Source organism: Anopheles arabiensis, chromosome 2 (genome assembly GCF_016920715.1).
Source record: "Anopheles arabiensis isolate DONGOLA chromosome 2, AaraD3, whole genome shotgun sequence".
In the NCBI taxonomy this organism is placed as follows: domain Eukaryota; kingdom Metazoa; phylum Arthropoda; class Insecta; order Diptera; family Culicidae; genus Anopheles; species Anopheles arabiensis.
Window position 1 is genome coordinate 29,062,527 of NC_053517.1, and position 13,023 is coordinate 29,075,549.

General features: G+C 48.3%; 1 protein-coding gene across 7 annotated transcripts in view; it reads right to left on the reverse strand.

The window, feature by feature from the left end:
- The window catches only part of LOC120898248 (furin-like protease 2), a 186,477-nt gene extending 178,590 nt beyond the window's left edge, over window positions 1-7,887 (reverse strand). For 2 of the 7 annotated variants that reach the window (XM_040303817.1, XM_040303826.1), the window contains exon 1: window positions 1,220-1,600. The gene's annotated coding sequence lies outside the window, so the exon portion shown is untranslated. The other 5 variants (XM_040303847.1, XM_040303857.1, XM_040303866.1 and 2 more) reach the window with 5 other exon arrangements.
- Window positions 7,888-13,023: the final 5,136 nt, after the last annotated feature.

Consider the following 13,023-nt stretch of genomic DNA (forward strand, 5'->3'; position numbering starts at 1 on the left):
CAAGCATTTTTTTGTATGTTTGTTGGGAAAAACGTCCTACCAGAATACCTGGACAATATAGGTGAGGTGGAAAGGATCGCTTTTTTTTTCTTCTTCTTGCTCCCTCTTCCTCGGGCGGGAGGGAAAATATGCGAGAAACACCAGCCACACACAAAGCCACCGGCAGCAGCGGCTGGGCTGGTGGGAAGCGTAATCGCAGGGTTCCGGTTCCGGTGGGTTGTTTTAATTTTCAACGCCCACACACACACACACACCCCGACCGGTCCCCACAATTGGCATGGGAGTTTTTTATGCTTCAATTTCTAATGTTTATTTTTTTTTTTTGTTTCTGTTTTGCTCAACACAATTCGCACACTTTTGTTTCTTTTGCGCGCACACACACACACACACAGATACACATGTACATAGAGATACCCTAAACTAGGCACTGTTAACGAACAAAAGCGTGATGAAATTATTGTTCCATTTGACGTAAAAATGGCAGAAAAACCACGCACACACACATAGCCACTGGATTGATGCTGTGGGGTGGCGGTTTGTTGTCAGGAGGGGCGCAGATGGCTGGGAGCTGCTGGCCGATTATTACATCGCTTTATGGTTGCGTTGAGACTGTCCACTTCTGCTGGACATATTTAACCCGTGATCGGATCAAATCACGCTCGCATACGAACACTCACACACACAGAGACACACAAACCCGATTGAACGTAGTTCCAACCGAGTGGGTAAGCTTTGCGCAACAATTCATGTGCCCTCGCAGCCCAGGCCCAGTGAACGCAACAGCAGCAGCAGCAAAAACGCTGAAGAGCTGAATGGGGGGGGGGGGCTGTTGTGAGCGAAGAGTCGCGGCGGAGAGACAGACACCGACCCCGAAGGTGATCAACAAGGTAGCAGCAGTTGATCTGAACTGGCCAGACAACAACAACAACAACAACATCTTCGACAACCACCGATGGCGGCACGACGTGGGGAAAAGAATGCCCAGCCAGCGAGATTGACGGGAGGGACGGCGTTCGTTCGTGTTCGTGGGGCAAATGCAAAAAAACACGTACATTGCGAGTGGTACGAAGAAGTACGAATTGCCAACCCGCGGAATTCACCGTGCAACAACAGCGGAAGGGATGAATTTTGGGGTTAGGGCCTCGCGCTGACCACTAATACACACGCACACACACACAGAGCAACGCACAAAGGGTAGTGTTGGAACACAGGGACTTACACTTTTCTTTTCCAACACCCGCCGATCAGATTAAGCGACACACGATTTCCGCTTCTCCGGGCAGCTAAGAACCGGAAGGGAAAAGTTGTCTCGAGCCGATGCGGGGGGAGGGAGCACAAGGTATAAGGTGCGCTACATACGCAACACCAACCAGGGGGAGGGGAATCAACTTGCGGTACGCAACACGCACTCACCCCCGAGGTAAACGCAACACACAAACCGAAAAAAAAAACACACTACCGCGAGCTCGCGTTCGTTCGTCCGTTTATCGCCGTTGTCGATCGTCTTCGACACACCGTGTCCGCACCGGAACGCGTTCCAACACTGAATGAATGCGTGAACACGGCGCGGCATAGCGAACCTGCTGCCCAGCTCCAAAAAACAGCTGCTGCTGAGCCACCCGAATGCCGCCCCCAAAACCCGACCCGAGACTGTCGTTGCTCGTGGCCCCGTGGTGTTGTGGCCAGTGTGAAATGAACGCAAAACGAACGGTACACGACCGCGGCCGACGACTTCGAGGCACGAAAACCCGAACCCACGAGGCGCGATGAAGCTTTCGCAAACGCGCACGCAAACGCCCGAGGAATGAACATCATCGCAGATAAAGGGAGAGAGAGAGAATGAGAGAAGAGCGCGTAGTACACGCACAATTTTGCTCTCGGAAGGCGGTTCACCGCGACAGTGGGAATGGGAATTCGTGGGCGACCTGGGGTCCGAATCTTGATTAACCAACCGGTGAGTTTTGTGAAGGCATGTCGGTTGCACAAACCATTCGTTGGATAAGGTGGCTACAAACCCCTCACGCAATCGGCCGCAACAGCAGAGCACGATAACGTTTGATAATCGACCAGTATCGATACAGCTTCCTGTGAAGAAACTACAAAAGCAAAATCCGAACCATCGCCCACTTTCTTCCCCCCCACACAACTCGTGCTCAAAACGACGAACTAGCCCTCAGGGACGCTCTCAGGCCCTTCACCGAAAAGAGAACACTACTCTTTTCGGAGCGTTGTCGAGTGGCTCTCCGATTGCACCGCGGTGGCTCTGGCAGTATACATTCACAAACAACAACAACAACAACAACATTCACAAATAGGAGATTGTTTCTGCCACTGCCTCACATCTCGCGCAAACGTCCTTCGAGAGACATTAAGAAATAAACAGAAGAAGAAAAAAATGTCACACCACAAAAATCCCCTTCCCTTTTTCGACTATGGGACGGAGCGGGGATGTAGAGGACGGTAAAGAAAAGTGAAATCGCGTGAAGCGGTTTGGTCAGCCCGTCAGGCCGGCCCCGGCCCCGGTGAGTATCCAATTCGGCAGGAGGATTACACCAGCACACAAAAACAAGCAGATGCGTCTCGAAAGAGAGTCCCCAAATAAAGAAATGAATAAAGAAATAAGACGATTAATAAACAACAAACAAACTGAAAAGAAAACACCACAGGAACGTTTTCGTTTAACCGATGGACCGATGCAGCAGAAGTGAAACAGCATTTGCAAAACTAATTTTATGGATTTCAGCCGAACCAGCTCAGGGTCAACACTCACTGGAAACGTTAATAAGGAAGCGGCGCCCAACCGTGCGGCAGTAGTTCAGGGTTAAATGTATTCGGTGCGAGAAAATAGAAAACGAAAACCAACACACACAAAAAAACTGCATTCCTGCGTTGGCAACTTTTTGGAACACGAAAAACGGCAAACGATGATTCAAACAAAACTTGCTACAACCGAAAGCTGGAAAGAGAATTCATTTAACCCACATTCAGATACAGCTTCGCCGCTTGATAATGGCATTCAAGCGCGTCTAAACTGAGCAGGGCACATAGTACCGTGGTAAAGTCTTCGGGTAAGCACACGATAAATACTGAGTTCGAATCTCGTTGGGGAGATGTTCTTCGTACAGTTCAATTTATAAGCGACTTTTATTCTGCCACACATTCACTACTATACTACTACTACTAACATATCTGTTGATTTGAATTTAGCGACTGTTTAATCGATTTTTTACTCCAAAATTTACAATTAGCTTAATTGTCGTGTAATTTTGCTTGTGGCGGTGTTATGCAGCCTCAAAACTAGTAATATGATATTAGTTTGACAGAAGATCACAATTTTGAACCTTTTTTTTTAATGTTCGACGAAAATTACATTTATTTTGTATTTGACAATTGATGGTACAATTTGCTATAATAACTTAAAAGAACAGCATATCACCCAATCCGCTTATAAGAGGTATCCCGTATCTCGAAAACTGTCTGTACAAATTTTCCAAAGTTTTTTTTTTAATAATTTCGTATCAAACATCATGAACAGAAACACACATCAGAGGGACAAATGCGACCCTGTCAAACTGCCACCTTTTCCACAAACGAATCAATCCACCATTGATCAATTGCAAAAGCCACCACAAAACGATGCACCCCACACACCGTACCGTAGCGATAAGGCCGGAATAGAAACACAAACAAACAAACCGACAAATCACATCCACCACCATCGCACACCACACCACCACCCGATGGCAATCAAGCGATTCGCGGAAAGCGAAACACAAACGCAGAAAAAAGAACTGCTACCCTTTTGCATAAACACACACACACACACGCGGTGCATCGGCAAACGGTTCCCCTCGCCTCCACTACTGCCCTGCGCGCATCTTGTAACGTAATAGAAACCAGCTTTAATTGCCGCCATTGTGCATTTGCCAGTGAGCGAAATTCCCTTTCCAGTATGCGTGTGACACGGGTTTGATAGTGGTATGTGGTTCCCCTTATCGTGCTAACTACCCCCCCCCCCCCCAAACTAGTTCGGCAGGAGTTGAACCGGTGGGGCGGAAAGGGCTGCACGTGGCCGCTGCTGCTGGCGTGATTTGAAATAGACGCGAATTGTCAGAATACAAACGAACAGCGCGAAGGCGCATGCCGGTCCGCGAACACGTACCGCTCCAATAGAGGGGAGCAAACAAACAAAAAATGACAGAGTAACCACCACCAGGTCGTCTGACAAGAGCAACAACAAAAAAATGCATTTATCGGGAGCGCGAGCATGTGCCCAGGTACGAAACGGTAGCTTGATGCACCATTTGAAGAGAAACCCCCGGTCATTGTGCATGCATTTGGTAAGTTTGTAGCTTCGCAAAGCTTCGCTTTATGATTGTCCTATAAAGTAGAATGATTTTGTAGCAATTCTAACACCTGAAGCCTGCGCCCCGGATTAGTTTAACTTTTTTTTTTTATAAAGCGCTGGACAACGCTGGAGCCACCAGAAAAGCGAAGGAGAGGTGAACAAAAAGACAACGACAACAAAAAAACAACACCCTCCCTCCCTAAAACGTTCGCCTTAATCGTAACTTTCAAACCACAATCCAGCACGTACTTCGGGTAGCCGATACATGCGCCCAGGCCACATTGGTAAGCGCAACACTGGGAAGCGGATTAACATGACGAGGACGGGGGGAGGGAGGGGATCCCGCCAATCGGTCTGCGAAGGTTGTCGCGCGGGGCGCACGCGGCACACGGCAAACACGCGCGGCGGGTTTTGCATCGATGTTTGAAAAATCCATTCCAAACGATGACGCCAATGACGACGAGTATAGTGCGTTGTGCTGCCGGCCACAACCGATCGAAGACGGCGACGGTGCAAAGCGGTGGGTTTAAAAATTGCGCCACCTCAAAGCGAGTGCCATCGCATGACGGCAGCAGAGACTGTGGCCATTTGTCGTATGATGCTGTCCAAAAAAAAAACAGGGGGAGTGGGGACCATGTTTGGTGACTTTCAAGACCTGTTTCTACCATTCCGAGCGGTTTCAATTGGTTGTGGTCAGAATGAGTTTCGTGAAGTATGCCACGTTGCTTCTCATTACTCTGGAGCAGTGGAGGGTCGTTAAGCGTTTTTGTAAATTCTCTTTCCCCTGTAAAGAATTAATCGAATATTGTTCGCACTTGAGTTCATCCTTCAAACTGCTAATGCACACTGTCAATAAAGCAGTGTTTACCAATAAACGAGATACACCTCCGGCAGCCTGCAATAGCCAACACCCGTCTAGTCGCTAAAATCACGCCACCATAAATAAGCGCTTCAATAAATCAAACTCATCCGGTGCTTCTGGCCCCAACCGGCAACAACCGTGTACGGCCGGAACCGATCGAACGCGTGAAGATAGCACTGCCGTCGTTCGGTCGGTCCTTCCGCTCCTCTGCCGACAACACACGGTGATATAATCTCCAAGATGCATTCGGCTCAACCTTTGACGATTCAAGGTTGAAAAATAAAATCACACCAACCGTGCGGTGGTGATGGTTTGCCTCTTTGTTCCGTTCGCTTTCCAACGTTCGCTCCGCTCCCAACGACGCCGATTTGCAGCGTAGCACACCCTTCCGCCACGCGGCCTTCGTTTAACCGTTTGCTGTACAATTATCACCGTACACGTGACCTCGCACCGCACCTCCCCCATCGTTGTCTGTCGCCGGCGGAACCGTCCCGGAAGTGGACAACTGCACCTAACCTGCAGCGCAGCGTACGTGTACGTGAACAGAAACGCACCACGAAGGGGATTTTTCGCATCGACGCCTGGTCTGGTGGCTTTGTGTGGTTGAGTGTGTTGTGTCCCACCTTGAACACTGTCCAAACGCGATGTTCAAGATGAAGTTCTTTGCTCAGAACGGAACAAGCAGAAAGCATTCCACTGTAGGTACGTTGTTTGGGTTGTCCATCTGCTGCCACCAGTGGTGATAATTAAAGGCCGACGAATCGCTCCAGTGTGTGCCGGGGTGGCATGTGGGTCAGGTCAAACATTATTATCAGTAACGGACCGATTTTCGAATGGCGAATGTTTTTTTTTTCGATTTGCTCTATCGCTTACTGCGCTAAATGATCATTATCAATAAAATAACCACAAACACTCATGGGTGGCGAATCCATGCCAATTGAGTCACCTATCGATACGCGAAGTTCCAATCCTAAAGTACCCTCCTTTCGATTTGTACCACGTTTGGTCGTGCTTCTGGTACGGTTTCTGAAAAACTCGTCTGTTGGTAAGCCGCTCACACGCGATCCGTAAATAATATGCGCATTTCAGACCCACGGCAAACGTGCCCACAAGACGGTACACGCCAACTGCCCGGCCAGGCAAGAGAGTCTGGCAAACAAATAAACAAACCCAAACCGCCTGATGCCGCCGTGCGTACGTACGTACCGCCAGGCCTGGCCTGGCCTGCGGGAGGAATACACAGTTCGTGTGTGTTGTTTGAGGCGCTTACGTCATTTGCGTGCTCTTGTTTTTTCCTTCTTTTGGTTGTGCAAAAACACCCACCGCTGTAATGGATGTGGCCTCACTGAGCCTCTTATTTCATGGCTGGTTTGGTTCCTTCGGTCGATGTGAAGCCATCGTAAGAATCATTTGGTGCTGAAGTGGATCTTGGCGGACGAGCAACAGGTTTTAAATGACCACCAAGAATGGCAATACTTAAACCAAACTGACACTGTGCTTCGTTTTCGGTAAAAACCTTCCATTTGGTTTTCGTAACCGCGCCTTCGTAATGAACCTTCCAGTGAGGCCTGATGCGGACTATAATTCAGGATTATGAGATACCGGCAACCACTCGATCCGTATCAAGCAAACTGCATCGTTTCGGGTTGCAACATCATTCCCGTTCGGGTGTCTTCATGATAATCACGTAACAACGGGGAGGGCCTCCGCTTCTGATGACCGTGATTGAGTGTGGATCGGTTGGCCCTTTTTCCAGCCCGCCCATATCGGTGCAGAAGGGCCCGACGGTTTGATCGTTGACTTTACATATTGTGAGTAACGATCGTTCGGGATGAAACGCTACGGCATCCCATCGATGACGACGTTCTTGCACACGATGGCGGCGATGCTGCTGATCGTGATGCAAGTTGCAGGACCCAATAATTGCTACATTGCACAAAAGGGGCAGCGCAACGGTTGCGCGAAAGTGCAACAAGTGCACCCTGATGCACTGATTCGCCTATTCTTCCCTTCGGATGCAGTTTCTTTCCTGGTTTCGCGCACAGGCGGCACAGGTTTTTGAGCGAGCTTTCACGGCGATGCCGGCGTGCCCTTTTACCAAGCCCGGGAGTGGCATCCCTCTCGCCGCTTTAGCTCACACATCCGAAAGAAACAGACACCACGGAAGGGGTCCCAATCCGCTACCCCGTCACACACACACACAGAAAAAAGCAAGGGAACCCCGAAACGGCTGGCACACCATTCGGAAAGTGAAAGTAAATTACCATTTCTCTCCCGCTTCCGACCACCTCCAGCTGATTCCGACCTCTCGGCCGCTCGGTGGGGAAGGTTAAGCCGGTAGAGAAGCAAAGCACTTTTACTATTCCGGTCTCCTCCGTGCTCGCGGTCGCGATCCCTCACCTGTCTGCCTGTCTCTCGAGTCGTCGTACGGGTCGTGCCTGCGGGACACAAATGGAGACACACACAGCCAACGAAGCTTATCAACAAAACCGGACCCACGGGGGGCACGGGCTTTCCGGAACCGAAGGCGCATTCACTTCGCACACTGCACTTGCACTTCCCGTTCGGGCACCAGCGATCACGACTGCAGCACCGGGCACACGTGAAATTAGCGACGCAAAACGCGGCCAGCCCCGTACGAACGAAACCTGTTTGGCAGCCCCCCCACACGCACGACAACAACAGACACACGCAGCGATTTTGACAATCAGCTGTCTTGCGCAGTAGTACCGAGCGCCGCCACACCACAACAACAGCGCTAACGCTCCATGGTGCCTAGTGGTGGGTCGTCGGACGGAGATGTTGGGAAAATGAGAAAATTATTTTTTTTCGCAAAAATTACGAAAATTACAAAAAAAACATGAAAAATTACGCAAAATTGCTGCTTTTCGTTAGAATAATTTACACAAAGCACGAAAAAATTACGAATTACTAGCAAATTGGACGAATTCCGCTTGAACAGCGAAAATTACAAAATTTTCAACGGTCGCGTGTGGCGGGAGTCGGAAAAATTCAAATTTCACGATCGGATTCAAAAAATTTGTTGTTGCAATTTTGACGGTTGGCCGCGACACGTGGTCGAAACGAATTGGCGCGATTTTCACGCGAAATCGAACGGAAAATGCGAGCAGCGATCGTGGAAAACGAGTGAGGGTCCTGTTTTGGCCGTCTAAGACGCACATGGTCTGCGCATGCGTGACTTCCGGATTGGACGTAGCATCTCGTAGCCTCACGGACGCGACCATGGTACTGGATATGACCTTTAAGGCACATTCCCAGTCTAATCGGAAGCAAATCCACCACAGACCGCATTTTTGCCGATCCTCCAGATGTGCCGAGAGCGCCCAGATCCCTACGCACCCCACCTGTTCATCGACTTCAAGGCGGCGGGAAGAGCTATGGACATCATGCAGCGGTACCACTTCCCTGGGACGTTGATCGGCCGTAGAGACCACCACGAACGGGGTGCAGTGCAAGTCACCTTGCATTCGGAAGTATTGAGTATCTAACTTGATGTCGGAACTGTTCGAATCTCACAGGTGTCATTCGAAGCGCGGGTCTAGACAACGACATCCATGGCACGATCCTCTACCGGTCTCTCTAATTTCTCGGCTTCGCGGATGACATCGACATCATCGGCAGGACAACCGTGACGGTGTGTGAGGCGTACACGTACCCGAATCAAACGGGAAGCTGCAAGAATTTGATTGAGAACCAATGCGACGAAGACGAAGTACCTGCATGCCGTAGACTCAGACCATCTGGGAAGTAGTGTATTGGCGAGGGCGACAATCTCGAGATAGAGAAGGAGTTCTGCTATCTCGGGACGATCGTTATTTGGACTACGACATCACCAGCGAAATCCGGAGACGCAGTGTGCAGGGGATTTTGCGGTGTGTTCGAGCATGGTGTCTGGAGGAGAATGATGAACCACGATCATCCTGATGGTCAGTGGCGGATCAAGGGTAGCGAGGGCCCTAGGCGGAAAGACGAGTTGAGGCCCCCTGTAAATGGTAAATGTTGTTAGGGGGGGTGTTAGCGGCGCTAAACATGCTGTTGGGAGATTGAACAGTAAACTTGAAATGCCGTCGGGGCCCCCTTCGACCATCAGTAACAGGCTCTAAAATTTTTGCTGAAGGGGGGGGGGGGGGTGCAAATGATTCGCCAGTCTCGGGGCCCCAACAGTCATCCTTCCGGGGGCCCTTGTCGCTAATACTCTGTCCATACGGCATACTATAGAATGGCGATCTATGGGGCCCCTAAATCGGCGGGGCCCCAGGCGACCGCCTAGTCCGCCTACCGTTAGATCCGCCACTGCTGATGGTGGCGAAGGCTGGCAGGATACGATGGCTGGCATGTTATGAGTATGTCGATTCATGCCCCACCATGAAGTTGTTCGACAGCAATCTCCAGTTGGAGACCCATGAGGTGCAGGGGAGCACAGGAAACTGATGGCTGGATCAGGTGAATGGAGAACTGTCGGAGATCGGATGTCTACATGGGAGAGGCTGCGGCCAGAGACCGAGCATCCTGAAAAAAAGAAAGTTTCTGTTGGAGTCTTGTAAAGATTCGGAAAATCAGCGGGCATAGCCCTTGACGAAGACGCTAAAATGGCGGCTGTATGAGAGATACATCATAACAAATCATTTTGTATTGATTGTAACTGAAACAAGAATACATTATTAATATACAAGTCAATCATCGAACCTTCACCAGTCCCATGGTACAGTCGTCCACATGCACAACATCCCCGTAACGGGTTCAAAGCCCTGTATGAAGTTAACGAGAGCGTTATGGGGACCTGCCATCGGTAATAAATAAGTCACCAATAACCAACCCCATTAGTGATAAAGACCGGATTCAACAATCAAGTACAGTGTTACGGCCAATAGGAACAAGAAAGTGAAGAAGAGTTAACCTTCTCCAACTACAAAAACCGTTCGTGATTCATTTCTAACATCCTCATAGCTAGACGAGTATCGATAATGGGACAGACGAAACAATTTCGACATTATTTGTAAATGCGGTTGCGCAAACAAAACACCCGTCAACAGAACGAACCCACAACGAGCATTAAGCACTTCTTTTTTCGCATAAATTACTGCCCGCGATACCTTACACAACTTCCTCCCAAGCTCCACGATACCCCACGAAACCCGCCAACCGACAACTCGTCACGCAACCACTCGGGTGGAATTTCTGCGTCACGCGCTTCCAATTTATCATCACACTCCATTCTAATGCAATCATGTGCCGGTTTCTAAAAAAACTGGGGCTTAAAATAATAACACTCCCACATGCCGGTACCCATTTCACTCGCGAAAGAATAAATTAGTTGCGAAAAAGTTTTCAAATAAAACCCACCCGAATGAGATCACCACTCTTGGGCGGGCGAGCGTTGGGGCTGGAACTCGTTACTTGTGCTCGTGAGACGATCTAGCCTTTTTCTCTTTTTGTTTCAGTTCAAGAGCAACTTTTAATCGTGTGTCATTACTCATCAGCCTAATTTTTGGCGAAAGCGAAAGATAATGAATGCACACCAACGCGGTATTTCCCGGCTCGATTGCGGCTGTCACTACCACAGCTACCAGCTGCAGAGGAGAATGATTAGAAGGTCTTTAGGAACTGTTCCTCCACACGTCCCCAAACAGTAAGAACGCTTCAAATCTCTTCAAAAGACTTTGGTTCCTGTTTGTCCCAATCGTCAGGAAGGAAGGAGTTACTCGGTTACAAGTAATTTAAGAATCCTTCCCCCATACCCAAATCCTACCAAACGGACCCATTTCAAAGATTCCATCGTAACTTTCGACTGTGAAGCAACTCATTTCAGCGACACATCCAAACTACAATCTTTTCAATTCATCTTTTGGGACGGAATAATCAAATTCAGTCATCACACAAACCTGCTACGGTACGAGTCATGTTTTATGAGTGGATTTCCAACGGGGGCACACTCATTGCCACGAACCAAACTCAGCAGTTGGACCAACTTTGAAGTGCATCTCGTAAATGCGAACGACTCCGAGCCGCACCGCGCAACAATGTCCGGTACGAAAGTGCGAAAAATACTTACCGACAACCATGAGAAGCTCGAAAAGTTGATTCTCAATAGGCGAACACCAAGGCGGGGCACAACTTCTGACGTGTCGGCCATTCAGGTTTTTGCAAAACTTTGTGGCCAGAGTCCTTTTCTCCTTCTATAAACGTCAAGTTTCGTCGTGAAAGATTGTGCAGCTAGGCGAAGGAAACAGTACAGTTTTTCGTCCAAATCATCGTCCTGGCTTTGTTTTTGTGAGTCTCGTTAAACTCATTACCCATACACACTGGACACTGGATACTGGACAATGCTTCAAAACTTTACCAAACGAAACGCTTCCCTCCAAAACGTTTCCAGCGCAAAACCTTCAACGGAAATGGATAAGAGCATAAAGGAAAAATGGACTTGCTGGCCTCACGCTGTACCTGTACGGGAGAAACTGCTTGCGCAAACTTATCGTGACTGTTTTTGACACCCGTGTGTCCTTCTTGGCAGCATGTAAGAGGTGTGTTCATAGCGGGGAGTCGACACGAACAAAAAAAAACACACACACATACCTAAACACAAGAAGTGCAATTGCACTTACCGCACCGGAAGCAGCGGCAAAGACCAGGAAGGGAAGAGCACAAGCGTGGAAAGATAAATACGCTTTTCGAGTTAGGTAGCAAAGTTATCCGCTTTTCTAGCACTGTGTGTAAAAATGTTTAGTTGCTTTTGACAAGCGGCTCGGCCTCGCACGGCCATCCCGAACTAGAGCCAAAATGGAAGAAAACCGCAAGAAAAACCAAATCAAGAACCGGAAGTTTATTTACATTTACTTTGCCACTTCTGGCATCGGGTAAGCGGGCAAAAGTTTCGTCGAGAAAAACAAAAGTCGCAAGAAAATGTATGCAATTTGTGTTAACTCAATCTGATGTGCTTTCGCGTGAAGTTTGTTCCACCGGTGTGCATATTCTACATTCTACAACAAACAGGACAGGGTTAGCGAATTTTGGGGAACGGAAATAATGTGAGGGTACCAAACAAGGAATGGAGAGAAGTTTCAAAGTGAAGCAAAACAATTTCCGTGGTGAATTTCCGGGGAAAAAAACTAATGCTAAATGAAACTCGTTTAAGAGAATATTTATCAGTTGTCTTTCAGCTGTCCAATTAACGAAACCATTCAAATTATTTTTATTAATTTATCTATGTTATTCAACTGTTGATTTTTAACACAATTGAAACCTTTAAAAGCTACATTCTGACTGACTATTTTTACTATCATATCCTTTTCATCCTGCCGTCAATAAATCTCTAGGGATCAATCGGCTATGGACGTTCTGCTGCCGATAGAAAAAGGGTTGAATTATAAGAGAAAAATGACGACGCAGAAAACGTTACATCGATTTGTTGTCTAGTATAAAAATACACGACGCTCAGACCATATTCCGGTACGGGATTTAATGATACTGTGGAAGTGTACCTGTTTTTTGTTTAAACTACAGACAATTCCATTGATCGAATCACCAACACTCCAAATACTCCATACTGGACATTGCGCCATTGACATATCACGCTGGAAAACGGGACAGACCGATTCGTCTATTCATGTCCACATACGTCTCCAGCAACGAGCACATTTTGTTCGATGTAATTTCCAACCTGTTGTTGTAAATCCTTTCACTCCTTGACGCCACATCACATCGCACTCGAAGCCGCCATGCTCGGTGAGATTTTAATTTCCAGCGTAATTGAGGCAGCAAATTAGGTTTTTGATTATATTTTGGCTGTTCGGCC